Source organism: Macrotis lagotis, chromosome 1 (genome assembly GCF_037893015.1).
Source record: "Macrotis lagotis isolate mMagLag1 chromosome 1, bilby.v1.9.chrom.fasta, whole genome shotgun sequence".
Lineage (NCBI taxonomy): Eukaryota > Metazoa > Chordata > Mammalia > Peramelemorphia > Peramelidae > Macrotis > Macrotis lagotis.
In genome coordinates, this window is record NC_133658.1 from 138,957,934 (window position 1) to 138,984,525 (window position 26,592).

Below are 26,592 nucleotides of genomic sequence, written 5' to 3' on the forward strand. Positions count from 1 at the left end.
AAACTCCTGGGGTGGCTTGTCATAAATCTACCAAGTAATGAAGCTCAAGCCTCAAGGAGCCCAGCTCTGAACATCTCTGGGTCAGTAGTGGAAGCAGCAGTGATAATATCACAGCCTAGATGTTTACTTAACCGTGAACAAGATGCCTCTTTAGCTCAAATGGAGTCTAAGAATATTGAGCTATAGGTAACTTGTTTGTTTGCTAAGCAACATCCCAATTTTTCCTGAAGACATATGACATACACATACATGCATGTGGATGTGTACATATGTGCATGTGTATGTATGTATGTATGTGAGTATATATACATACATACACATCTGTATATAGGATTATAAGATTTAAACCTGGGAGGGGCAATGGGGGTTAGCTAACCTACTATTCTCATTTTGCAGGTGAGAAAACTGAGGCTCAGAGAGAGAGATGAAGAAAATGACAAGCATGATTTTAACTTGGATCCTCTGATACCAAGTTTAATGATGATTGCATTGTACCATTCTACCTCCATAGAATGGGCAAGTAGTGGTGGCACTCCTGATCTGGAGTCAGGAAAACTCATCCTGCCCCAGATACTAGTTTGTGATCTTGGTAAGTCACTTAATTCTGTTTGCCTCAATTTCCTCAATTGTAAAATGAATTGGAGAAAGAAATAGTGAACTACTCCCAGTCTCTTTGCCAAGAAAACCCCAAATGGACTCACAAAGAGTTGGACATAACAGAAACAATTGAACATTAACACTTCCACAGAACTCTACTATATGGATCAAGTTTCCCATAACCTGATTTTTTTTATAAATCTATGGATTATCATGTCCATCCCACAGAATTAAAGTATATGATGAATGATGGAAAGATCACTAGATTTAGAGTCAAAGAACCTGAGTTCAAATTCACACCTGGTCACTTATTTCTAGGTCTCAGATGTGGAAACTCCCTCCACCAACATAGATGGCAACTCCTTCACCCTAGCAGTAGTTTCTGTAAAAGAAACACCCTTCCATGAGTTTCTGTAAAAAAAAAAAAAGTATCATGTGGTGACCAGCCCTCTACTGCAAAAATTCTTAATCTCAGGTTCATGGACCCTCAAAGGGTGAATGGATAGACTACAGGAAGTTTATGAAACTAAATGGGAAAAAATCCATCTTTTTTTTCACTAACCTTTGGATTCACTTGGATCCTATGTATTATAATTTATGCATATAAGACATTACTCTGAGAAGGGGGTCTATTAGGCTTCACTAGTTTTCTAAAGGGGTCTATTAAGGACCCTGACCCTAATCATACTCTGTATTTACCTTGAAAGATAAGAACTATACTAAAAATCTTTCCAATTTGGTAGGATGAGTCAGAACTTCCTTTTTTCTGATTCAGCTTTCAAAAACCCAGCCAGGTTCTCCCCACCCCTCTATCACAATGATGCATTGAAGGAAGAGAGACCTCAGTGGAGGAATTTTTTCATAACTTGATTAAATACAAGCCTATGGACTTGAGCTAATTTGCAGGTCTGGCCTACAGCAAGCATGTAGATAGAACATATTTCTGGAAAGATTAAAATCCCCCATGAAACTCCCCAGAGTTACTTGCAGTGTCTGGAAACTGTAATAGGTCAATAAGGAGTATTTAGTATTCTTTACTAAAAGATAAGAATCTGCTAATTCTAGTGGGAGACTATCTTTGTTAAACACTACAAGGAAAACCAAATTAAGTCAGTAACAAAATTTTGCAGTTACTCCTAATTCAGGAAGAAGGAGGAGAAATCTGATCTCTTGGGTTTTTTCCTGCTGGAATATATACTAAGCTTTGAAATTCCTCTTCAATTCAGCAAAAGTTTACTTCACACCTACTATATTCAAGGGCCAGTAGGACTACAGAGATAAAAATCAAGCAGTCACTGCCCTCAAGGAGCCTCTATTTATTGGGGGGTGCGGAGATTACAGCATATATACAAATAACTGAGGAGGTAGAGGGCATTGATTATTTGGTGGAGGGAGGAGAAGAGAAGATCAAAGAAGGCTTCATGGAGGAGACGCAACCTGATATGAGTTTAAGGGAACATTTGGATTCAGGGAAGGGATACTGAAGTAGAAATGCATTCCAGTAAAGAGACATGGTTTGTATAAACGTGTGAAAATGGCAAAAGGAATATCTAATTTAAGGAAGAACTTGTAGACCAGTTTGACTAGAACAAAGTCTGCAGGGTGAGTCATGTGAAGTAAGGCTGTCAAGGTAGGTTGAAGCCAGATTGGGGAAGGCCTTCTATGCTTTGATAAGCTATGCCAAAACCCTGTGACTTTTGGCTTACCTATGTGGAGGAAAAATTAGCTTGAGGAAATCCTGGGAGTTCTAATCCCATGAGAAACTGTTTCTTCTGAATTCCTCTCTCTCTCTCTCTCTCTCTCTCTCTCTCTCTCTCTCCATCGGGAAATCTAGTACATTTCATTTCTATCAGAAACCAGGGGAAAGCTAGAGGGAAATCCCTTCCTTTTTTTCCTCCTTCCCTTTAAACCTTGAGAAGGTGATTTTTTCTCCTTGGCCTGAAGGGGAATTTTCTCCAGGCTCTGAAGAAGAGACGGCAGCGAGAATTTTTTTCCATCTAATTTCATTTTTCATCATTTTTACCCTTTTCGGATGGTTCACATCTGAGGGTCTCGGTGGATTAACTGGCCAATCAGATTTCATTATGAGCCCAAGTAGTTCTTATCATTAAACCTGTAATTTATTTCTTCTGTATTTCATAAAATGTGAAATATTACCATTCTCCAGGAGCTCGAAGACAGCAGAGATGCTCCATTAAGCCCAACATTGCTCCTCCATGAGAGGCAGTAATTATATGCAACTTCTCTTTTTTTTTAAACAGCTAAGTTTCTACTTGCAGATGCTAACAAAAGAAATAAGCTTTTAATCCAAACATAATTAATATGAATTACCTCCCCAGTACATCCTGGCTTTGCACCATTAAACTTAATTTTTGTTTTGCATGATAATTGTGTTATCATTACCGTTTATAGGAGAACTCAGAGACCTTCACTTTGTTTTCAGTCAAGACCAAAGGGACTAAAAATGACTCCTCTTTTGCCAGCTTCAGTCTGTCTGGGCCAGCCTTCCTGGCCTATCCTCTCTTGAGCCATGAGGGCTTTAGAGGGGACTGGGACCTTGGGAAGCAATCAAGGTCTCCTTCTCATTGAAATATAGTGAAGTCAGAAGCTGAAGAAATTTCACTCACATTGGAATGGTGTTTGCCATTAGGGAGATAGCAGAGCCTGGGCAGCTATCTAATCATCATCATTATTATCATGGTAATTATTACCATTATTGTTAATATTATTGTTCTTTATAATAAGTGCTGAAGCCATTCATCCATACAGCGGGCCACCATTTTTTCACTGTTTGTTAAACTACCCAAAGAGTCAGGGTGAACATCTCTGGATCATGAACCAAGACTCCTCTACATTTTACATGTATAGGCCAAGAGTTCTGGGTCTCATTTTGTGCTCCAAAGAGGAGACTGACCTTGGTCCTTCTCTTCTGCATCATCTTATGGAAGAAGAGGCTATAGCAAAAAATCTCTGTTTTTGCCTCTACCTTCCAGGGATGTTGTAAAGAGTAGAGTGTGTGTGTGTGTGCGTGTGTGTGTGTGTGTGTGTGTGTGTGTGTGTGTTTTTAAAAGACGTAGAATGAGTGGTGAAAGCATATACAGTAGATAGAGAAATAGCCTTGGAATCAGGTATACTTAGGTTCAAGTACTTCTTTTGACATGTATTAGTACTAAGACACTGGGCATGTCTCTTAATTTGTCCATTCCCCAAGCAATTTCTTAAAACTATACATTATATGGTAGGTGGTGATCAGCATAGGTAGAATAAGTCCCCCCCCGCAATGGAATTGATTTTTTGCTACAGAGCACTTCATCTTCTGTCTCCAGTGCCTTTTCATTTACCATCCTGAATTTTTGGAATGTTAGCCTTCCTTACCTCCACCTACTGACTTCTATGGAAACTCATGTCAAAAACTGTCTTATACAGGTCTTTGTCAGGTTCCCTTCCCCCTTATATAAACACACCTGCTAGTGCATATAAAGTGTATATATCTTATATGTACAATACATTGCATATTTCTTCTTCCATCAGAATGTGAGCTCCTGGAGGCCATATTTTTGCCTTTCTATTCCAGAGCTTAGCACATATTAGGAGCTTGATTGCTGATTAATTGACTATTAGGATTAATCAAAATACTTTCAAGGAAGTCAAAAAATAGTATATTTATTCAACAAATTTAAACTAAATGGGCAAAAATCACATCATTTCAGTGGGAAGAGACCTCATCATTCATCCAGCCTGGTCATTCCTAAAAAAAACCCTTCCTTTTTCAGTGAAGAACTAAGCTCAATGAGGAGAAGTCCACTACCAATCAATAAATATTCAGCTAAGTTCTGGGTGATACAAAAAGTGGCAAAATAACCCCCCAAATCCCGGTTCATGGCATCAAGAATTTACCTCCTAAGAGAACCCATGCGAAATTTTTCCTTTCATTAAGTTTCATAGTCATCTAAGCTCCCAATATAGGTTTCGTTCTAAGCTTTTCACTTTGTTTCACCCCTTCCCCTGTATCCAATTAATTGTTAAATTCTGTCATTTCTACCTTCATAACATCTCATCTTCCCATTCTCTCCTCTCATACTATCACTACCCTGTTCCCTTATAATCTCAGTCATTTTGCCTATATTGCAATATCCTGATGGTTGGTTTCCCTGCTTCAAATCTCTCCTCACTCTAGTCCATTCCCCACTTAGCTATGAAACTGATCTTCCCTAAGAGCAAGATTTACCATGTCATCTTCTTATTCAATCGATAGTTTCCTATTGTCTCCAGAATCAAATATGAAAATTCTATTTGGCTTTTAAAACCTTTATACCTGGTCCCTTCTTTCCTTTCCAGTGGTCTTATACCTTACAACTATTCCCTTTGCCCAGCTCCTTTACACCATCACCTACTCTGTGGGCCAATCCATCTGCTTCCTGGCTCTGGGTACTTCACTAACTGTCACCCCCGTCTGAAGCTTACCCTTTCTTCAACTCTGCCTTCTGGCTTCCCTGTGTTCTTTCAATTCTCAACTAAAATTCCCCACCTTCTCTTTCTACATGAAGTCTTCCTTCATCTTAGTGCCTTCCTTCTGAGATCATCTCCAATTTATCCTGTGCATATCTTTTTTGTATTTTGTAATTGTATGTTTCTTACTCCATTAGTTTGTGAGTTTCCTGAGATCAGAAACTGTCCCTGACCTATTTTTATATTTTCAGAGTGTGGCACATTGTCTGACAGATGAAATCAAGCCTCAATTTGCTTCCTTTCTTCCTTCCCTCATTGGGAAAAAAAGTCCTTCATGATAAGAGGTATGTCAAGGATGAGATATAGCCTGTCTCCTTAAGGAGCTCATAATCATCTTGAAGAGACCAGTTATCTACACAAGACAGATTAATTCAACAATACTTCAAGTTCCCATGATTTCATTGGCTTGGGTTCTTATTCTATTGATGCACAGCACAATTTCTCAATCATTTAGAAACTGATCTATGAAAATTTATTCTCCTGAGCCTCTTCAAATGAATCTAGGCTTACAGAAAGAAAAAGACCACACAAACCAACCAAATGATCGGAGGTTTGAGTATCTAGGCTGGCACTCTAGGCCCATACTTGAAGACTCTTCTCCTTGGTCAAATCTACCAGAGGTTCTAGTTTTTGAGGACCCCAGGTCATTTTCACAGTTCCTTTGGTCATCAGAGGAAGACTACAATCTAACAAGTCTCCAAAAACAACACAAGATGACAATCTAGGACAATCCAGGATGATGTGCTAATAAAAGAAGGACCATTTCAATGTGAACCTTCATGGAGGAAGCATGACTTGAACTTGACTTTTAAAGATGTAAAACATTTGAAATGGAGGAAAAACCAGAGCAATGGAGAGGAGATGAAGTTAAAGCCACAAAAAGAATATATTGAAGGAAAGTGAGAATGACAAGAAAGCACAAAACATATCTAGAGAAGAGCGAGAGAGCAACTCAAATCAATTCAATTCAACAAACATTTATTAAACAAGTTACTATGTATAAGTATTGTTCTAGGTATTAGGGGATATAACGATAAAACCAAAATAAATCTAGGCCTTGATTAATGCAAATAACAATCCCTCCCACCTCTCTACCTGGAAATAGTTGCATTATTAAAATTCCAACTGCATAGGTCACTGAGTTGACTTTAGTAACCATATTTTACGTAATCAAAGTTTCAAATAGTACTTATTTGAATTCATGTGACTATTTCAGAGGATTCATTATGCACAGTAATTACAACCTAGATTAACAGTTATCCCTTTCACATTGCAACTTTCTCCATCATGATTTCAATAAAAAAAATTTCATAAAAAATTAAGTGGGAATTTTTTGGGAGTTTTACCAAAGCCACAGATGACATACAAGTCAGTAGACATGCATAAAATATATCTATAGTATTTTATAATGTAAAGAAAAAAGAGAAGACAATCTGCAAAGTCAGAAGACTACTCTGGAACAAAGAAAGGACCAAAAATTTTAGATGGATTTGCTAGATCATGGGGGCCACTCTGCCCCTAATCCCCACAATGTGGAAGGGATAACTGTAGTATCAACTTTTTAAGGATTTTATATTTTTATTAGTGGCAAACTGTACACATAATGCTATTCCTAATTCTAATTCCAAAGCAGCTAGAGGCACAATAGATACTTACTAGCTGTGTAACCCTGAGTAAACTGCTCAATCTCTATTTGTCTCAGTTTCTTCGATTGTAAAATGGAACTAATAACAGTTATCTCACAGGGTTGTTGTATAAAATGAAACAATATTTATAAAGCACTTATACAGTGAATGGTACCTAATAAGCCCTTTAAAATGCTTATCCCCTACATAGATAATTAAATGCAAGATATATAAAAATAAATATATGTAATTTCAAGCAGATGAACAACTGGAGAAATCAGAAAAAGCCTCTTAAAAGAGATAGTGTTTGAGTTTAGATTTGAAGGGACCAGGAGGCAGACATGAAGAGGAACAGCATTCCAGGCATGGGAGATGACCTTCAAATAACATGTAGAAAAATAGATGGAATGGTATGTACTAAGAAAGCAAGTTAGCCAACTTAGCTAGAAAATAGTATGCATTAGGAGGAGGAATGTGTAATCAGCCTGGAAGGATAGAATGTAAAGGCCTTAAATGTCAAAGGTATTTTATTCAAAAGGAGCCATTGAAATTTGGTGAGAAGAGAAATAACATGTGCAGATCTGGGCTTTAGGAATATAAATTTGGCAACTAGGTTGAGGAAAGATTGCAGAGGAGAGAGGTAGTATTCAGGGAGATCAATTAGGAGACCATCGAGGTGATAAGAGTGAATTAGGGTAGTGGGGAGAAAGGGATATATGTGAGATGTATTATGGACATACAATTGGCAGGTCTTGGCCAATGACTGAATATGTGAAGGAAAGGAAATGATGACTCCTGAAGTTATCATTGACTGAAGAATGACTCCTAGCTTTCAAAGAAGAGTGATTAGAAGAATGAGAGAGCCCTCAACTAATAGAAAAGTTAGGAAGAGGAGTAGGTTTGAGGGAAAAGATAATGAGTTCTATTTTGTACATGCTAGTCTGAGATGTTTCAGGGGCATCTGGGTAGAATTGTCCAGTAAACAATTAGGGATGCAAGACGAGTTCAATAGAGATGAAGACTAGATATGTTGAGTCATCTTCATAGAGATGATAATTGAACCAGGGGAGCTAAAGAGGATCCATAAGAAAGAGTATAGAAAGAGAAAAAAAAAAAGATCCAGAAAAGAATTGTTCTGGGGTACATTCACACATGATGGGGGTGGGGTAAGGGGAGAGGCTATGAATAATGAACAAAAAGTAGCCATGGAACAATAGTAGGTGATATATGATTTATGGCTTTTTTTCCTTTAGTCACTATCAGTGCAACCTTAAGCTTGGTAAATAGGCAGGGTAAATAGGCAGGCTATCATAGGACTAAAACATAAGAACTAGCTGAGAAGGTTGCCACCAAAAAGAAGATAAAGGACTATAGTTTTTATTTCACATAAAAATGGACAGCAAGAAGAATTTTGCAGTGACCTACAGAGCATGCTACGTATGTGTTTCTGACAGTACAAAGAAATACCTATGTATAAACAAAGTGCAAGTTGATTTCTGGCTATAGGGCTATAGGGACATATTTATGGACTCTACATTATCAAGGACAGTGAAGTGTTTCTCAAAAAAAAGTGCTTCAGAGAAAACAAAGAGAAGGAAGGCAAAAGTGTTGAGGTACAGGGAAGATTAATTCTTACCAAGAAGATGGAGGATAAAAGAGCATGATATGAAGAGATCAGACAATTAGTCAACAGGTCAATATGCAGAAGGGAAGGAGGAAGAACGATGAATAAATGTTTGACATTTAAGTAATATAGATGAGGTTCTTCCATTAGAAGGGGTGGGGATAGGCCATCATAGGAAAAAGTAACTTCTTATAATTCAAGAAATGTTTCTGTAGCTCCATAATACCATTAGATAAGAGGTCATCCAAAAAATGGTCAGTGAAAGAAGAGCCAGGTATTAGTGGGTAGGGACAACCAGAGTGATATGCTGTCTTCTTGGAGTCTAGATCTGGGATGTAATGAAAAAACTACCAAGACTTACCAAATCTGATGACTGCTCAGTTTTTGGTGACTCGTATGTGGATAAATTCCTTCCAGAAGGAATATAGAAAGCATTATTAAGGATTATGGAGTCCTGGAAGGAAAATCTGAAGAAATTATTATGGAAATATAGGTGTTGGGTTTTTTTATTATTGTTAACTTGATGGAGTCTGAAAGTGGAATCATATGATTTTCTGAATGATAACTTAAAATATAGAAATGATAAACCAAGGATGAAATGCATCTAATGAAGATTGCTAAAAACTTATCTTATTAGAGTTTTGTGCAGTAAACAAGAGTTTTAAATAGAAACAAGAAAGGACAAGAGAAAACTGTTCATATTGATCTACCAAATATGGTAACATGGAGAGTAGCTTGTACATCACAGAAACATTGAAGAAGGGAAGAAGATGATACTTAAGAGAGCTAGCAATAAAATACATTGCTTCAAATGCCTATGTAAAAATGTAGTAAGTATAAATAATATACAAATAGGGAAGTAGAGATCCTTAACACAAAGAGGCAGATTTGGATTCATAGGTTTCACCAAGACTTAGTAGAATGGAACATATGACAGTGATCTCTTTAATGATAAAGTTCATTCAAAAAGAACAGAATAGATAAAAGTGACAGTGGGATAAAATTGAATATAAAAAGACATTGTTGTATGTGATAATCCAAGAAGAGGAAATATAGTGAGGATCATTTGGATGAAGTTTAACTTGGAAAAATTAAATTATCATGGGAGTATTCTATAGATCACCTAGAAGAAAGAGGGATTGAATGAGCAATTTCAGCAAATAAACTATACCCCTGACAAAGAAGGAAACTGTTATAATGATTATTGATTTCAGTTATCTGGAAATGTGCTTGGAAGCTTTCTTTACCAAAAGCAGAATAGATAAAAATATTTGATTTGCTTTAATGATGATTTCATCTTCCAAAATATGGAGGAAGTGACAAGGAAAACTTCTATTATAGATCAGACTCTCATCAGCAAGAAAGAAATCATTGCTATAGTAAAATGACAGAACTCTATGGATCAACAACTACTCTGTTATGAAGTTCATTATGAAAGAGAGGAAAAGTGAGCATAACCTAACACATACCCTAGAATTGGAGAGAGTAAATTTCAAAGATTTCTGAGTAAAGAAAAATAATATATAGTGACAATATTTTCCCAAGGAAATTACTCAGGAGTGATAAAAAGTTTTTGAGGATGAAATCCTGAAGTCACAAATAAAAGTGACTCTGATGAGGAAGGAAAGGGAAAATGGACTAAAGAGACCAATGTGGCTACCTGGAGAACTCATTACCCAGCTCATGTTTTAAAAGACAGGTATAGAAACGGAAGCAAGGTCAAGTAGCAGGAAAAATAAAAAAGGAATAGTTGAAGAATACTGCCAGAAGTAGTAAAGTTCAGTAAGTGCAAAAGCTGAAAGTGAATACTACAGAATTTTTAAAAAAGGAAGTTTTGAAAAGATTAGTGTCTGTGTGTGTGTGTGTGTGTGTGTATTTATTTACAATCTATGTTCAGAGCAAGAGAATCAAATAAGGAATATTATCCCAACCTGCAGTAGATAGGATGATGATAGCAGACAATGGTAAAACTATTAACTACTCAATACTTATTTTGTTCTATTTTGTCTTCCAAAAATAATGATCTTTGAATTTGGAAAAATAAAACAGAAATGATTATTAGAAAATTAAAAGTTTAGCTAGATTAGCATCTAACTGTCCTCAATGAGTTCAAGTCACAAGGCATCTATAGAGATTATGTTCTACAACACAGAAAAAACTAGCAAAACAGAGCTATGATCAACATTCTTTCAAAGATCTTGAAGAGTGGGAGAAATGTTGCATGATTAGTAAGGACAAGTATCTAATGTTCAAAGATGCAAGATAATAAACAAGTATCCAATGTTCAAAATAGCAAAGTGGGTGGCATCTACAAACTATAAACCAGTGAACTTGACATCTATTCCTGGAAAAATTCTAGGACATATTAAAATGATGGGGTTTTAGCAGCTGGTGTAAGAATCAAAAAAACTCTAGACCAGGAGTCAAAAAGACGAGTTCAAATTTGACCTCAGCCTCTCACTAGCTGTGTGACCTTGGGCAAGTCATTTAACTATCAACTGCCTCATCTATAAAATAGGGATAATAATAATCTCTACTTCCCACAGTTGTTGGAAGGAATAATTGAGATGATATTTGTAAAAGATTTAGCACATTTAGTGATGAACATGATGATAAGGATGAAGATGAATATGACCAAAAGCCTTGATGATTTCATTAACAACAGGTCACAATAGATTGATTTTCTTTTTTAAAAAACAGGATTACTAGATGGGTAGATTGAATGTTATAGATACAGTAGCATTCTTATAGTTCATCAAAACATTTCACAAGTATCTTATGTTATCATGGTAAACAAGATGGACACATGTGGCTTAGGCTATTGTATAGTGGTTAGGAATGAAAACTTTATGAATGACTTTGTCCCAAGAATAGTTTTTATTGGATTAATGTCAATTTATTAAAATCAAAAAACCAATGTACCTCAGAATTACAGATATCAAGTTGAGGGAGGTAACTAAAATATTGACCTAAAGATCAAGGAAGCAAAGAGATACTTACAGATTAGAAAAATGGATCAAATCTTAATAAGATGAAGTTCATTAAAATAAATTTCAATTTCTACATTTGGATTATTTATCACTTCCCAAAAATAGCAAATAGAGAATAGGGGCCAGACAAGAGTTCCTCCCAAAAAGATCTTATATAAATATAAAATAGCATGTCCCTCTCCCCCCCAAAATAATTATAGCCTGAATTGATATACATAAATTCCAGGACAAGGGAGAAAATGAGTCTATCATAATCTACTCTAGAATACTGTGTTCCATTTAAGGCACATTTTAGGAAGGACATCTGATTGAAATTTGAAATTCATTCTCAAAAAAATATGACATCAAGGAGGAGATGCCATGACAATAAAGTGGGCTGGATTGGAGTGAAGGGTGCTGTGCTGAGTCTCACTTTCTTCTCCAGAGCCATCTGGGTTCAGTGGCCAGATATCAATCAGGATGACTGGAGATGGCCCTTGATGCAAGGTAATCAGGGTGAAGTGACTTTTCCAAGGCCACACATCTAAGCTGCTTTGAAGATTCATATTTATTTAGAGGTCTAGTAAGAACCCCAGTCAGATTCATTCTAATTGCAAGTCAGATTTGATCTAATAATCTGGCTCCAAAATGAAGTTGGTCTATCCTTAAATTGAAATCTTTTTCAGTACTGAATTTCAACATATAAATGTATGTATGTACATGCTGATTTCACTTTGTCAGTTAGCTATTATATCTATTATAAACTTCATCAATTCCATTTCATAAACAAAACAGTAAAAGAAGAGTTTTTTTTCAACATTAACACATTTTTTAAAATGACACAGTGCAACATTTGAACCTGAATTTATTTTTCTTGCCCTTTTTTTTTCCAGAAATGTTCATTACAAGACCTCAAATACTACGCCAGCACAGCACAATCTCTGCCAGGTCCAATACTAAAATGAATCAAGTACAGATTCAGCAGTAATAATAGCAGCTGGCATTTATTTATATAGTGTGTTATCTCATTTAAGCAACGGAGAGAATGTGAATCTTGATCAACATAGAACCAGTCTAGCTAAGTACCCAGAGGTTCATTCCCAGAAGGTTGACTACTAAGTGATGAAATTTTTGGCTACAACTACAAATGAGACCATTATTTTTAAAAGGGCAAGGAAAAAGGTACAGAGAGTGCCTTTCTTGATGACATCATAGATCTTTTCAAGTAATGAAGTTTCTCTATAAAATGAATCCTTTCTGAATGAATGTGAAGAAGAACATGACAAGGCTAAAGCATATTTAAAAAGAAAGGAAAGAAAATTAGATTCCATACAAGAATCATTTGAAAGAAAAGAGGAAGGAGGGAGAGAAGGAAGGAAGGAAGGAAGGAAGGAAGGAAGGAAGGAAGGAAGGAAGGAAGGAAGGAAGGAAGGAAGGAAGGAAGGAAGGAAGGAAGGAATTATTTCCATATCACTAGAGTAATAATAAAAACAAAGTGATACTTGTTGGAGAGGCTCTATAATCATGGATTAGGCTTGACAACTTCTGAGGTCCCTTCCAGCTCAAGGCAATGACTGTCCTTTGCCTTTCTATGAATCCCAGGTAGCATCTGACACATAGTAGGGATTTAACAAAAGATTATTGACTTGTGACCTTGGACAAGTTACCTAATCCCATTGCCCTACAAAAATAAACAAAAATAATGTTTATTTACTGTATGACTGAAATTAATTTCAATTCAAACTGTAAATACCTACTATGTCACAGGTTTTTAGTTAGTTATACAAACAATAGCAAAATAGATTGGGCTTTTGTCCCTATTGAGATGATATCACAAGGACATAAATAAATAACAGGAAAGAGATATAGGATACTAGGTGGAGGAAGAAATATACCAGGAAAGAAAATTTCATGAAGACAGAGGCATGTAAACTGAGCTTTGTAGAAAGATAAGGATTGTGAAAGCAGAGATAAGAAAGGAGCATATATCAGACTTGGGAGTGAGGTTGGATTTAGAACATCAAATATAGAGAATATTCTGGTAATTTGAGGGGTAGATGGTTGTAATGAAGAATATATGGGGGGCGGCTAGGTGGCGCAGTGGATAAAGCACCGGCCCTAGAGTCAGGAGTACCTGGGTTCAAATCCAGTCTCAGACAATTAATAATTACGTAGCTGTGTGGCCTTGGGCAAGCCACTTAAACCCATTTGCCTTGCAAAAACCTAAAAATAAAAAAGAATATATGAAGAATAGCAATGTGAAATAATCCTGAACAGGTAAGTTAGAGTCAGATTTTGGAGGGCTGTGAAAACCAGGTTGGTGAATTAGTATTTTAATCTGAGAAATAGAAAGTCAATAGGAGTACATAGTCAAATCTAGCTAAGGGAACTTATTGTGATGGCTGGGTGAAAAATAGAGAGGAGGAAAAAAATAAAGGCATAAAGACTAAACAATAGACCTAGAGATCTCACTGTGATCTCATTGGCTCTCAAGGTAACAACCTCTCAGAGTTCTCTGCAATCAGGAGACAATGGCATTAATCCAAGCCAGGGATGAGGATGGTAGGGCTCTTACCATAGAGAAGTTTAGAAGAATGTTCAGGATAAGAGTAAAAATAAGGAGTTCCATTTTAGCTATGTTGAGTTTGAGATATTCATGGAAAATCCAGATGATTTTCAATAGGCTGGTATGTGACCAAAGTGCGATATAGAGATTAGGTTAGATATTTGGGACTCCTCTGGATAGACAGAATAAATGAACCCAGAGAAGTAAATGAGATCATTAAGAAAAAGAGTACAGAGAGAAAAGACAAATGGGCCAAGAATAGAGTCTTGATGACTGGTGATGAGAAATAGATGAATCAGCAAAGAAAACTGAAATGCATCTCAGCAAAAATCTGAGAGATGGGAACAAAAGAAGAAAACAATGTTGATGAAGCCAAAGTAAAATGTAAGTAGGGACTGCTCAAGTGTCAAAAGCTGCAGAGTGGTCAAAAAGGATGTGGACTGACAAAATTTGGTAGTAAAATAGAGGAGAGATTATAGAATGGTCATATGAGTTGATTGACTAGAGTGTTAGAACTGCAGTCAGTATGATTCAATTTCAAATCTGGTCTCAGACACTTATTAGCCATGTGACCCTGGGCAAATCACCTTTTTTAACCTGAGTTTCCTCATTTATAAGATGAAGAGAATGATAGGAACTATAAATGATATAGCATGTACAGTGCTTTACAAATTTTAAAGTGATATATCAATGCTAATTCATGACTTTCTGTTACTTCCTTTCTATTTCCATTCTACCAGCTGATCTGGGACCTAATCACCTCCTACCTAGATTATTGTAACTACCTCTTATGATACTGCCTTGATTGGATTCATCATCTTACCCAGAAGTTAAGATATAATTGACTAACTCTGGAGATAAAATCAACATTTGGAACTCAGCAGAAGAGCAGGGAATAAAAACTGGTTTGACCTAATTCTCTGGGAAAAAAATTCTCAGTAAAAGACTGGACAGATTGAAAATTCAGGGGATTCCCATCAATTGGGGAAGGGCTGAACAAATTTTAGTATATGACTATGTTGGAACACTATTGTTCTATAAGAACTTCAGAATCACCTGGAAAGGTTTGCATGAATTGATGCTGAATGAAGTGAGTAGAACCAGAAGAACATTATACACAGTAACAGCAGCACTGGGTGATGATCAGCTATGATGGACTTGTTCATTTCAGCTGTACAATAATCAAAGGCAATTCTAAATGACTTGTAATGAAAAATACCAACCACAACCAGAAACGGAACCAAGGATTTTAAATGCAGACCAAAGCTTACCATCATCAGTTTTTAACAAGAATCCTTATTTTTTTTCTTTTTGAATTTGATTCTTCTTTCACAACATGATTAATGTGGATCTATGTTTAGCATGGTTATACATGTATGGTCTATATTAGATTGCTTTCTGTCAGGGGAGGTGAAAGGGAAGGAAGGGAGGGAGGGAGAAAAGATGTAAAACTCAACACCTTGCAAAAAGAATGATTGTTGAAAACTACCATTGCTTGTAATTGGAAAAATAAATAAACAAAATATTTAAATTAAAAAAAGAAAAGATTGGAAAGACCTGCATGAACTGATATTGAATGAAGTGAGTAGAACCAGAACATTGCACACATTAGCAACATTATATAATGATCAACTATGATAGATTTGTTCTTCTCAGAAATGCAACGATCAAAGACAGTTCTAAAGGACTTGTGATGGAAAATATTATCCATACCTAGAGAAGGAACTATGGAATCTAAATGCAAATTTTTAATTTTTAAAATTCATTTTACGCTTTATGGTTTTTCCCTCTCACAATTTTTCCCCCTTTTGATCCTATTCTTCTTTCACAACATGAATGCTATGGAAATATTAACATTGTTATGCATATATAACCTATATTAAATTACTTGCTGTCAAGGGGAAGAGGGAGGGAAGGGAGGGAAGGAGGGAGAAGAATGTGGAACTCAGAACTTTACAAGAAAATGTATGTTGAAAACTACCTTTGCATGTCATTGGCAAAATAAATAAATTTATTTAAAAAAGAAAAAAATACTGGACAGACCGAAGAGAGATAATTCTGCCTTTTGTTACCACTACATCCACATTTCCAAATAATTTCTTTTTAAATCCCTTTAAAAAGACTCAATAAAAATGGTGTATCATTTGAGGGGGATAAGACTTTACTCAGAAGATCTTTGTCCCCTTCAGATTTGTCTCCCTTTCTGAGACTACCTCCAACTGACCCTTATATAATTTATATGATTTGTTTGATGCCTTCCACCTTAGAAGAAGAGCTCCCCAAAGACAGGGACTGTCTTTGCCAATTTTTTATTCCCCAATGGTACCTGAGACATAATAAACATTAAATATTTATTTACTGACAAGTTCAGGATGGGAACTACAATGTAGGAACTACAAGCTAATAATGGATAACAGTGAACCAAAGTTGAGGCCAAGGATAAGAGAATAAGACCATACCAGCTCCAATCTCTCCATAACTCTCTAGAGTATCCAAGAATCCTCAAAATAGTCTTATAAGGGTTATCCATCCTCTGTTTCTAGGATTAACTATTGCAGACAAGTTCCATTCACACCACTTCCTGTTACAATAGTTGCCTTTTCCCCTCTCCCTCTAAGATTGATCTCTACTACTTCACCACTAGTCAGGGAGGTCAAGAAATGGATAGAATTAGTCGAATTTGCCCAAATCCCCAAATAGGATAAGCAAGAGTGAAAAATGAGCCAAACAGAAGGGGAAGGTAGAACAGACAATGGGAGGAAACAGAAAGGAGTCAAAATAGGAAGTCAGGAACAACCAAATTGGAAAGAGTAGTCAGTTTCTTTTAAGAGTAAACTCTGGTCCATTTTTCTAAATTGATATTTTATTTTTCCAAATACATGTTATGAAAGTTTTTCAACATACATCCATATGCTTATGTATATTTTTGAGTTACAAAATTTCCTTCTACCCTCCCTTCCCACCCTCCTCCCCTCAGTGGTGAACAGTCAGGTTAATATTGTATATTCATGTTTGTATTAAACAAGCTTACAGGTTAGTCATTTTTGGAATGATGAATTTGGAATTAAGGAAAAGAAATACATGAGAAATATTTTTTAAAAAGTGAATGTATTCCTAAAATTCTGAAGAAGTTTTTTTGTTTTGTTTTGTTTTGTTTTTTCTTCCTCTCAATGGGGATAGCATTGTGCATAGCCAGTCTAATAGGGTTGTCCTAGCTCTCTGAACTGCTGAAAGGAGCTGCTTCTATCAAGGTTGATCATCTCACAATGCTGTTGTTACTATATGCATTGTTGTCTTGGTTATGCTCCCTTTGCACAGAGTCAGATCCTTTAAGTCATTCCATGCATCTCTAGAGTCTGACCATTTATGGTTTCTTATAGAACAATAGTATTCTATAATATTCACATACTATAACTTGTTCAACTTTTCCCCAATTGATGGACATCCTCTCAATTTCCAATTATTAGCTACTATAAAAAGAACCACTGTGAATATTTTGGAACATGTGAGACTTTTCCCATTTTTCATGATTTCTTCTGGATATAGGCCTCGAATTGGAATTGCTGGTTCAAAGGATATGAACAGTTTTATTGCTCCAGAATGGTGGATCAGTTCACAACTCCACCAGCAAAGCATTAATGTCCCAATCTTCCCACAACCTCTCCAATATCTATCATTTTCCTTTTTTGTCATCTTAGCCAATCTGATAGGTGTGAGGTGATACCTCAGAGTTGTTTTTAATTTTCATTTCTCTAATCAATAATGATTTGGAGCATTTTTCATATGATTATATATAGCTTTAATTTTTTTCATTTGAAGATCGTCTATTCATAGTTTTTGACTTCTGGTCCTTTTTAAGGTTCCAATTCTACCACATTTTTATCTCCCAGATGATATCTGTCTCACCACATCTACCCTTGTGTAACATTTAAGATTTAAATATGAACCCTATCCAATGTTAGAGATTTTATGGTTACTCATTCCTGTTTTTCTAAGTTCTTTTTGAATTTCTAAGGCCTCTCTTTACAAAATAAAGGGTTAGGGGGCTCCAAAACTTCCATTTTGATATGTATACAGTAAAGAATATGATCATAGGTACCCACATACTGGTTATTACCACATAGGAGTACAGAGAGGGTAGGAGTTAACTAAGACCCAAAATAGCAAAAATCTATATGCATATACACTTAACCAAACTGATCTAAGTATCTTCTGGGGTTGAGAATCTCAATATTAACCCATTCGTGTGGAATCTCTCTGTCTCTGTTTGTCTCTATTTGTCTCATTTTTGTGTATGTGTCTCTTTCTGCTCTATACTCCCCTCACTTCATACTCACATGCAAATTGTTATAGCTCCCATATGCTGAGCTCACTCTCATTCAAGGAACTCTTCTCTCTTTCCTTCACACTAATGTGTTTTACATGGACTCAAACACTCTTACTACAATGTTGGCTCTCAGTCCCCATCTCCTCAGTCCTTCCCACCCCCAATGACCATACTCATGGTCTACTTTTTACTATCAGTGCAAGACAGGATGGTTAGATTACCCCTTCATGCAGAAAAGGACCAATTATATATAGACAACCAAAAAAAAAAAGTCCCCAGATTCCAAAGGAATTCTATAGACCCCTGTGTTTAGTCTTATCTGTCTTACTCAAGATTGATGTATTCAAAAGGTTTTTTTACCCTAAGAATTCTCAATTTGAAATTGTCTGTAAGTCCCTCTGTCTTTCTCAGTATAAAATCAAGCAACCCTTAAAAACTGAAACATTCCTTGGTTGGACTATTATTATCTGTTTAGAGTTGACCTCATTTCCCCAAGGCATACAATGAAGGGGAACCTGTGGTGACTGTGGCAGACCAAAGAACACCTTTGTCTTCTTTGAAGATGGGTAAATTTCCATGTAATTAAGGTATTAGTTTAAGGTAGATATTTATGTTTCTATTCTTGGGTAATACATAATATCTTTTTTAACCACCAGTGATATGAGTATGTCCTAACACATTTTATAAAAGCGCTGGGTATAAGTTAAAATTGCAAGCAGCTATGTCCTCCCACTTGTACCCCCTCCTTCACAAACACACCTATATATCTGGGTGCAAACCTGTAGCATTCTTTTTCTAGCATTATCAGACTTTATTACCTAATGACCTTTATGTATAGCTTAGGCATGTGCTAGGTGACTTCTCAAAGTCTTTGTCAGGATCTGCCTTTGATGGCTCTCCCATTATTCTCCCTTTCTATCCAGGAACTACTCTCAACTAGTCTCTGCACTATTATCAGTTCTCATGCTCTGGAATTGATTCCTTTGTAATAGATACTAGACCGGGCTAGAACCTTAACTCAGTTTCAAGTCTCATGGTTTGTCGAGTCTCCTCATGTTGAAGGCTCTAGCACTTCTCAGGTGGACATCAAAAGTCCCCAGAGTTTAAGCCAAACTCATATTCAAAACATACTCAAGCCCTACTCTTTCACAAGATTCAATGGAATAAGCATAAACAATATTTCAAGGGAGGTACCAGGATCAGTCCAAAATTCATTAACCAAGCTGTAAAATGAAGATTCCAATCCTTGGTCAGACACACACACACACACACACACACACACACAGACATACACAACTAGGACATACAAACTTCAAACTTCAACAATGAGCTTGATTTTCTCACTCAAAGGCTCCAAGTTTTATAGCAGTCTTCATTCTACACCCTCAAGCACTGGCACATGGATTTCTTTGCCTTCCTGTTGTGGGAGGTGAACCCCTCCCTGTCTGTCTCTCTGGATTCCAGACTCTAACATCTATTGACTGCAAGCTCCTTAAACCCTGTTTTATGTCTTGTTTAGTCTACCTGGTTTCCTCTTCCATTATTCCACTCTAAGTGCAGATAAGCATGTGCTTCATACATATGTTTGTTCATCCAAACCTTTAGCAATCAGGAGACCATGATATTACCTTGGAAGTGAAGCAAGGTTTTAATTCAATCTAGATTCTTCTCACCACAAGAGCCTCCAATCACTGGTTTGATCTTTGAGAATTCTTGGATACTCTAGAGAGTTTAGGAAAGATTGGAACTGACATGGTATTATTCTCTTACCCTTGGTGTCAACTTTGGTTCACTGGCCTCAACTTTGGTATTCCTTCTTAGTTTGTGGTTCCTACCAGCTCTCCATCCTGAACTTAGTAAATAAATATTTATTTAATCTTAATTATGTATCGAGTACCTTTGAGGAATAATAAAAAAATGGCAAAGACAGTCCCTGCCTTTGGAGAGCTCCTCTTCTAAGGGGGAAGGCACCAAACAAATAATAATGTACAAATAAATTATATACAGGATCAATTAGAGTTAGTCTCCGAAAGATAGACCAATCTGAAGAAAGAGACAAAGGTCTTTAAAAAATCATTTGGTGATGTGTGTGTAGTGATAACAAATAAAAGGCAGAATTTCTGAGGCTTATATCTCTCTTTGGTCTGTCCAGTTTTTTTCTTTTTTAAATATTTATTTATTTATTTATTTTGACAACAACATGCAAAGGTAGTTTTCAACATTCATTTTTTTGTAAAGCTTTGAGTTCCACATTTTTCTCCCTACCTCCCTTCCCACTTCCCTGTTCTTTGATTTTGCCCTTCAAAACACCATTCCCTAGTCTTATTTGTCTATGCAAGTTCACCATGTTTATCCCACACACAAGGTTGAGAAACAGATGATCCTTGGGAGTCTTTGAGTGAGCTAAGCATTATTCTGCTGCTTTCACGTCTCAGAGAATCCATCCTAGCCTCAGTGATTTCCTGGACCCTCTCTCAGCTTCACAATTGGTGCTTTTGATGTGATTCTTTCTTGGCCCTTTCCACCAGGGTTTTTTCTCCCAAGCTATGTAGGCTGATTATTGATGAAACACCATGGCTTGAATGTGGCAAATACAGTGTGCTGCTCATTCCTTACTCTTGTTCTCACTATAGCTATTACAGATGGACTTTCAAGCCTGACTGTGATTCAGACCATTGTTGCTGTTTGTCTGTCATTCTTGAAAAATACATGACATCAGGGAGAAGATACCATGACAAGCTCAAGAATTGGATTTGGGGGGGGCTGCCATTTTTGTCCTCCAGGGCCATCTGGGTCCAGTGGCCACATGGATCAGGATGACTAGAGATAGCCCTGTAGGTGAGGCAATAAGGGTTAAGTGACTTGCTCAAGATGACACAGCTAGTAAATGTTAAATATCATATCAGATTTGAACTCAAGTCCTCCAGACTCCAGGTCTGATGATCTCTCCACTATACCATTTAGCTGCTCTTAATTCATACTGTGGACATCAGTGGGCAGCAGGGATTCCATTAGGTCAAGACATGGTATTGTTTTATACAAGGTTCATGGTTTTCAAGTACCAATAATTTACCAGCAGGTAACCAGAAGGGTCAGTCAAAAAGGTTAAATTCAAAGTACCTAAGTCATTTAAAATAAAGTTAGCCCAAATATTATTTTAAATTTTTTCTGCTGATAACTTGAATTTACCTAATTAAGGAGATCTATGATGCCCTAGCTCTAACTTACCTGGCTATTCAATCTTGCATTCTCTCATATGTTACATAATGAATTTCACAAAAAGGGGGTTCAGATGTAATATCTATACAAAACTAAATAAAGCACAAGTCTATTTCAAATACCTTATCATTCCAATCCAAGTAATAAACCATTTTAGTTGTGCAAAAGTTCAGTGTCCAGAACTGTGAACATTTGAGGGGGGCAAATTATCTAAAACATTAGCAGCAGTAAAACAGAATGTGTTAGCTGATACACAGGTTTTCTCACCCTACTAAATTGGTCCAAAAAACCAAACAGAATTAGAGGGTTGCCATACTAAATCAGTCAACAAGCAAAATATATAAATGGATTAAATGTGTAAATGTGCAATACTTGCCTTTTTGATACCCATCTGTTTCATCTCCAGTGCTGGACCTTGGAGAAGAACACAATGGGGAGGACTGAGGGTAGGGGAGGATAAAGGTTCTACAACTATCCTAGCTTTATAGGTCTGGTCTGAGGCAAGAAAGGATTCCTTTCTAGAGTGGGCTAGGTTTGGATTTAGGAATCCCTTAACTTGCCTGGTACTGTATTTATCAAGAGTGTGTTTCCTCTGATTATGAGCACATCACTTGTTGTTCAGTTGTTTCAAACTCTTCATGACTCCATTTGGAATTTTCTTGGCAAAAATATGGAGTGGTTTTCCATTTCCTTCTCCAGATCATTTTACATGTGGAAACTCAGGCAAACAGGGTACAGTGACTTTCCCAAGATTACATAGTAAGTGTCTGAGTTCAGATTTGAATTCAGATCTCCTGACTCCAGGTCTGGCACTCTATCCACTGGGGCACTTATCTTGGTAATAACATGTAAAATCAGTCACAACCCTCTCCCTACACTTCAGCTGCTAAGACATTATTAACTCAAGTTCAACCAGGGTCCTACTAGAAGCCTACCTTTCACCCTGATACCAACCCCCAGCACCCTTCTCTACACCTCGTAGCCCATCTGACATGGTGATGAGGCCACAGCAACTCCCAGCTCAACTCATTCCCCTCTTCCCTAGATAAATAAATCCCAGGACCCCCTCCCCCCAATCCAATTTCAGCTTCTTGGCAACCTCACCTAACACAGGTCTCTGAAACAATGTCAGAGAGCAGTCATCACAGATTAAAACTGACCATAAGCAATAAGCCTGAGACAATCAATTGCCCCCATCTTAAACTAAATTCGGGACCCCCTTCTTGGGGACTCAGACCTCAACCCCACAGATTACATGGGACATCAGACTTCAATGGTCATCAGTATTATACCTACCCTGCTGGAAACCTATCGAATCCCTTCTCCCCATGCATCTACTCTCAATTCAGGGTCCCATCTGAGCCCCCTTGTAACCTTGCCCACCTGCTAACAATGACCCTGGGATTTCATCATAGAAGCTAGGAGCCTCACTACCTTATAAGAGGGATCACCTAGCAGCAGCTTCCAGCTCCATCCACCCCAAACTCACCACATAAAAGGAGCATCATTCACCTACTCACAGAGAAGACCCTCCTTTACTTACCTAAGCAAATTAGGAATTAGGAAATTTCCTCTCCCGCATCAATCACTTGGGAAATCATCTACCTAAGTGTGGTCCCCCACCAGTTTCAACAAGTGGCTTCTCCTAGCAAGCAGGTTAGTTTCTCAGAGCCCTGATGACCCAGATTCCTATACCTCAATTCCCAATTGTGTCCACAGTACATGCTTAGTACATGTGTATCAGGAATGGATTATATGTGCATCACATCTGAGTGCATCACTGAACTAAGCACTAAAGAGATAATAAAAAAGGCACAAATGGGATTCCTGTTCTCTAGCATCCTACATTCTAAGGACAGAACCTACCAAAAACTTGAGAACAGAGATATTCATTTTTGCAAATGTGTGGGCCCTTTACCAAGAATAATAAACAAAATCTCACAAAGAGCCTCTAAGATGGGGAAGGTCTCAAGTCTGAACAAGAATGCAGTGTTCATTCATTAATTCAATCAATATTAAATATCTCTTTCATGCAAAGCCCTCTGCTTGGGCCTGAGGGAGAATAAGGCACAGTCCCTCTGCTTATTGTGTATATCAGCTAGCTGAGGAGATAAGACTGGTACATAAATCATTTGATATTAAACTTCTTCAGGACAAAGACCCTTTTCCTTACTGTAAAATAAGCACCTTGAATTGATGTTCTAGGTAGTTCTAGGTTCATGACTCTCTCTATTTCAGGAACATTCATTGAAGAAATGTCATCTCTCCATGCAAAATGGTCACTGTTCTAGTCACAGAGAACACTTAAAAAGTTGAATGATGTTCTCTATCTTACTTAGGGAGCTCTCTCAGAGTAGGCAGGTACCTCTGCTCCTTTAAAATGCTCAGCCACTCAAGACTACATGAGACCTTTTCTAATCATCCCAATTGCTAATGCCCTGCCTCCCCTACAACCCTACAGTTTTAAACTCAAATAGTTTACATAGGTATTATTTTAGTTATGTAATAAATCTAGTCTGTTGTTAATAAATGTTGGTGGGGGACAGTAGTTAGTATAGTAGATAGGACACTGAGCCTGGAATCAGGAGAGACCTGAATTCAAATCCAGGCTCAGACACTCAATAGCTGTCTGATCCTAGCTAGTCACTTCATTCTGTTTGCCTCAGTTTCCTCCTCTGTAAAACAAAGTAGAGAAGGAAATAGAAAGCACTCCCTTATCTTTGCCAAGATTAACCCCAAATTGGGTCACAAAGAGTCAGTCACAACTGAACAACAAAGCTGTTATTTTAGCTATGTAATGAACTAATTCTAATAATTTTATATTTATACTGTATATATGTGCAGTCCTTGTTAGCTCCCCACTATAATATCATCCCTCTCCCTCTCCCTCTCCTCTCCTCTCCTCCCCTCCCCTCCCCTCCCCTCCTTTCCCTTCCTTATAGTATTAAAGGATTCAAGCAAGTATTGTTTATTTCGGTCTTTTTACTACATCCCTAGTGTCTATCATAGAGCCTAGCATAGAGTAAGATACCATAAAGGTTTGTCAATTGACTGATTGTCATATGGGACTTGAACTGTCTTAAGCTCCTTGAGTTCACAGCCAGTTTGCCATGCATTATTCTATACCAAATCTCTACACACAGAAGGCATTTAACAAATATTTGTCAAATTGAAATAAATTACAATAAAAACTTTAGAAGTAGGAGAGAGTGCTGCCTCTGGAGTAATGATATTGGCTATTATTTTAAAAGCACTTTAAGGTTTGCAAAGTGGTTTTCAAATATTATCTCATGGTAGGTGCTCTTATTTACTCATCTAATAGAGAATAAAACTGAGGTTGAGAGAAGTTAAATAACTTGCCCACAGTCACAAAGCTAGGAAGCACCTCAGGCTGGATTTGAACTCAGATTTTCCTGATTCCTAGTCAGGCACTCTTTCCAAGTACACTAGCTATCTAACTCAAGCAAGGAAAGACTATCCAGGTTCAAGACTTTCCTCTATTCTATACCATCTGTATGTATCAGTGCTCATGGGTCAGTCAGATAGATAACTCCCTAAAACTAAGGTACAGATAAGTTGCCAATTTGCATTTTACAGTGGTAAAATAATAGATGTTTCCATACCCAAAGATCCCCTATACTAATGAAGCCACTGGTTCAAGTCAAAAGACCACAGACTCCTTAGGTTTGTATCTAAGGCTCTCTAAATCTGATTCAGGCTATCTAATTTCACATTACTTCCCTTAGTACTTTCTATGTTGTGGTTTTTTGTTGTTCAGTTGTGTCTAACTTTTCATAACCTCATTTGGGATTTTCTTTTTTTTTAGGTTTTTGCAAGGCAAATGGGGTCAAGTGGCTTGCCCAAGGCCACATAGCAAGGTAATTCTTAAGTGTCCGAGACCGGATTTGAACCCAGGTACTCCTGACTCCAGGGCCGGTGCTTTATCCACTGTGCCACCTAGCCGCCCCTTGGGATTTTCTTGACAAAGAAACTGGATCAGTTTGACATTTCCTTCTCCAGTTCATTTTACAGAGGAGGAAACTGAGACAAAAAAGGTTAAGTGACTTACCCAGGATCACATAGTCTTTTAAGTGCCTAAGGTCTTAAAGAAAGATTTGACCTCAGGAAGATTATTCTTCCTGACTCTAGGTCTGGCACTCCATGCACTGAGCTACTTAGTTTCCCTGTGTTTTAGCTTACCTGGACTATTTTAGGTTTTCCCCAAATTAACATTATATCTATTGCCTTCTTGAGTTCACACATGATTGTACCTCGAATTTTCTGTCAAGAGTTAGCTCAGGTGCTATTTCCTCATTAGGGCTTTCTCTGGCCTCAAATTATTTTGTATTTATTTTTCTGTGTGCATGTTGTAATTCCCCAGTAGAGTTTAGGCTCCCTTACAATAGAGACTTTTATTTTTGCTGATTTGTATCCACAGCTCCTAGCCATTTAATAAATGTTGTTGAACTGAATTGGATTGGATTGAATAATGCAACCATAGAATGTAAATAGACAAGAAAGGAGGCACAAAGGACTAAGTGAATTCAATGGAACTTTCAGGAAAGCTCTCACACAGTCATTGGTATTTGATTATTTCTGGGTGGTAGTAGTGGAGGAGCAAAAAGGGTCAGGCAATCATGGAAGCCTTCTTGGAGAAGATGGCACTTGAGTCCAGACTTAAAGCTAGCATGGTACAGTAGACTAGAAATTAGGAAATCTGAGTCCTATTCCTCATGCTTTCACCAACTAGCTGTGAAACTTTAATTAAGCAAGTTAACTCTCCTGTCTAGGTCAGAGATTTCTCATTTGTAAAGTGATGGGGAGGGGGGAGGGAAGGTATGCATTAAGTACAGAAAACCTAAGGTTACTCCCAGCTCAATTATTCTAAATGGCACCAATAATAAATTACTAGTGTTAGGCAGACATTGGATAAGCAAAGCTGCAGGAACATATGAACCATCCCACCCCTACTCCCATGTTATAACAACATTAAGAAAGTAGGTGACTAACAGGTAAGATACAGCTTAATTTCAAGTTGTCATTTACTTTTCAGTTTATTCTCATCTGCTTTTGTCTCCTCCCCTGACATCGCTGAGGCCTTTGGCCTGCTTATTTATTCACCACCCTTCACTATAATGTTCCTATTCCTATTGGTG

At 37.2% G+C, this 26,592-nt stretch overlaps 1 long non-coding RNA gene across 1 annotated transcript in view; it reads right to left on the reverse strand.

Annotated features, from left to right (window-relative positions):
- Window positions 1-23,147, reverse strand: part of LOC141514293 (uncharacterized) — a 38,287-nt gene extending 15,140 nt beyond the window's left edge. The window contains exons 1-2 of the long non-coding RNA XR_012475984.1: window positions 22,733-23,147; window positions 21,813-21,850 (exon numbers count right to left, since the gene is read on the reverse strand). This is a non-coding gene — a long non-coding RNA (uncharacterized LOC141514293). The remainder of the gene's footprint in view (window positions 1-21,812; window positions 21,851-22,732) is intronic.
- Between the last annotated feature and the right edge of the window lie 3,445 nt (window positions 23,148-26,592).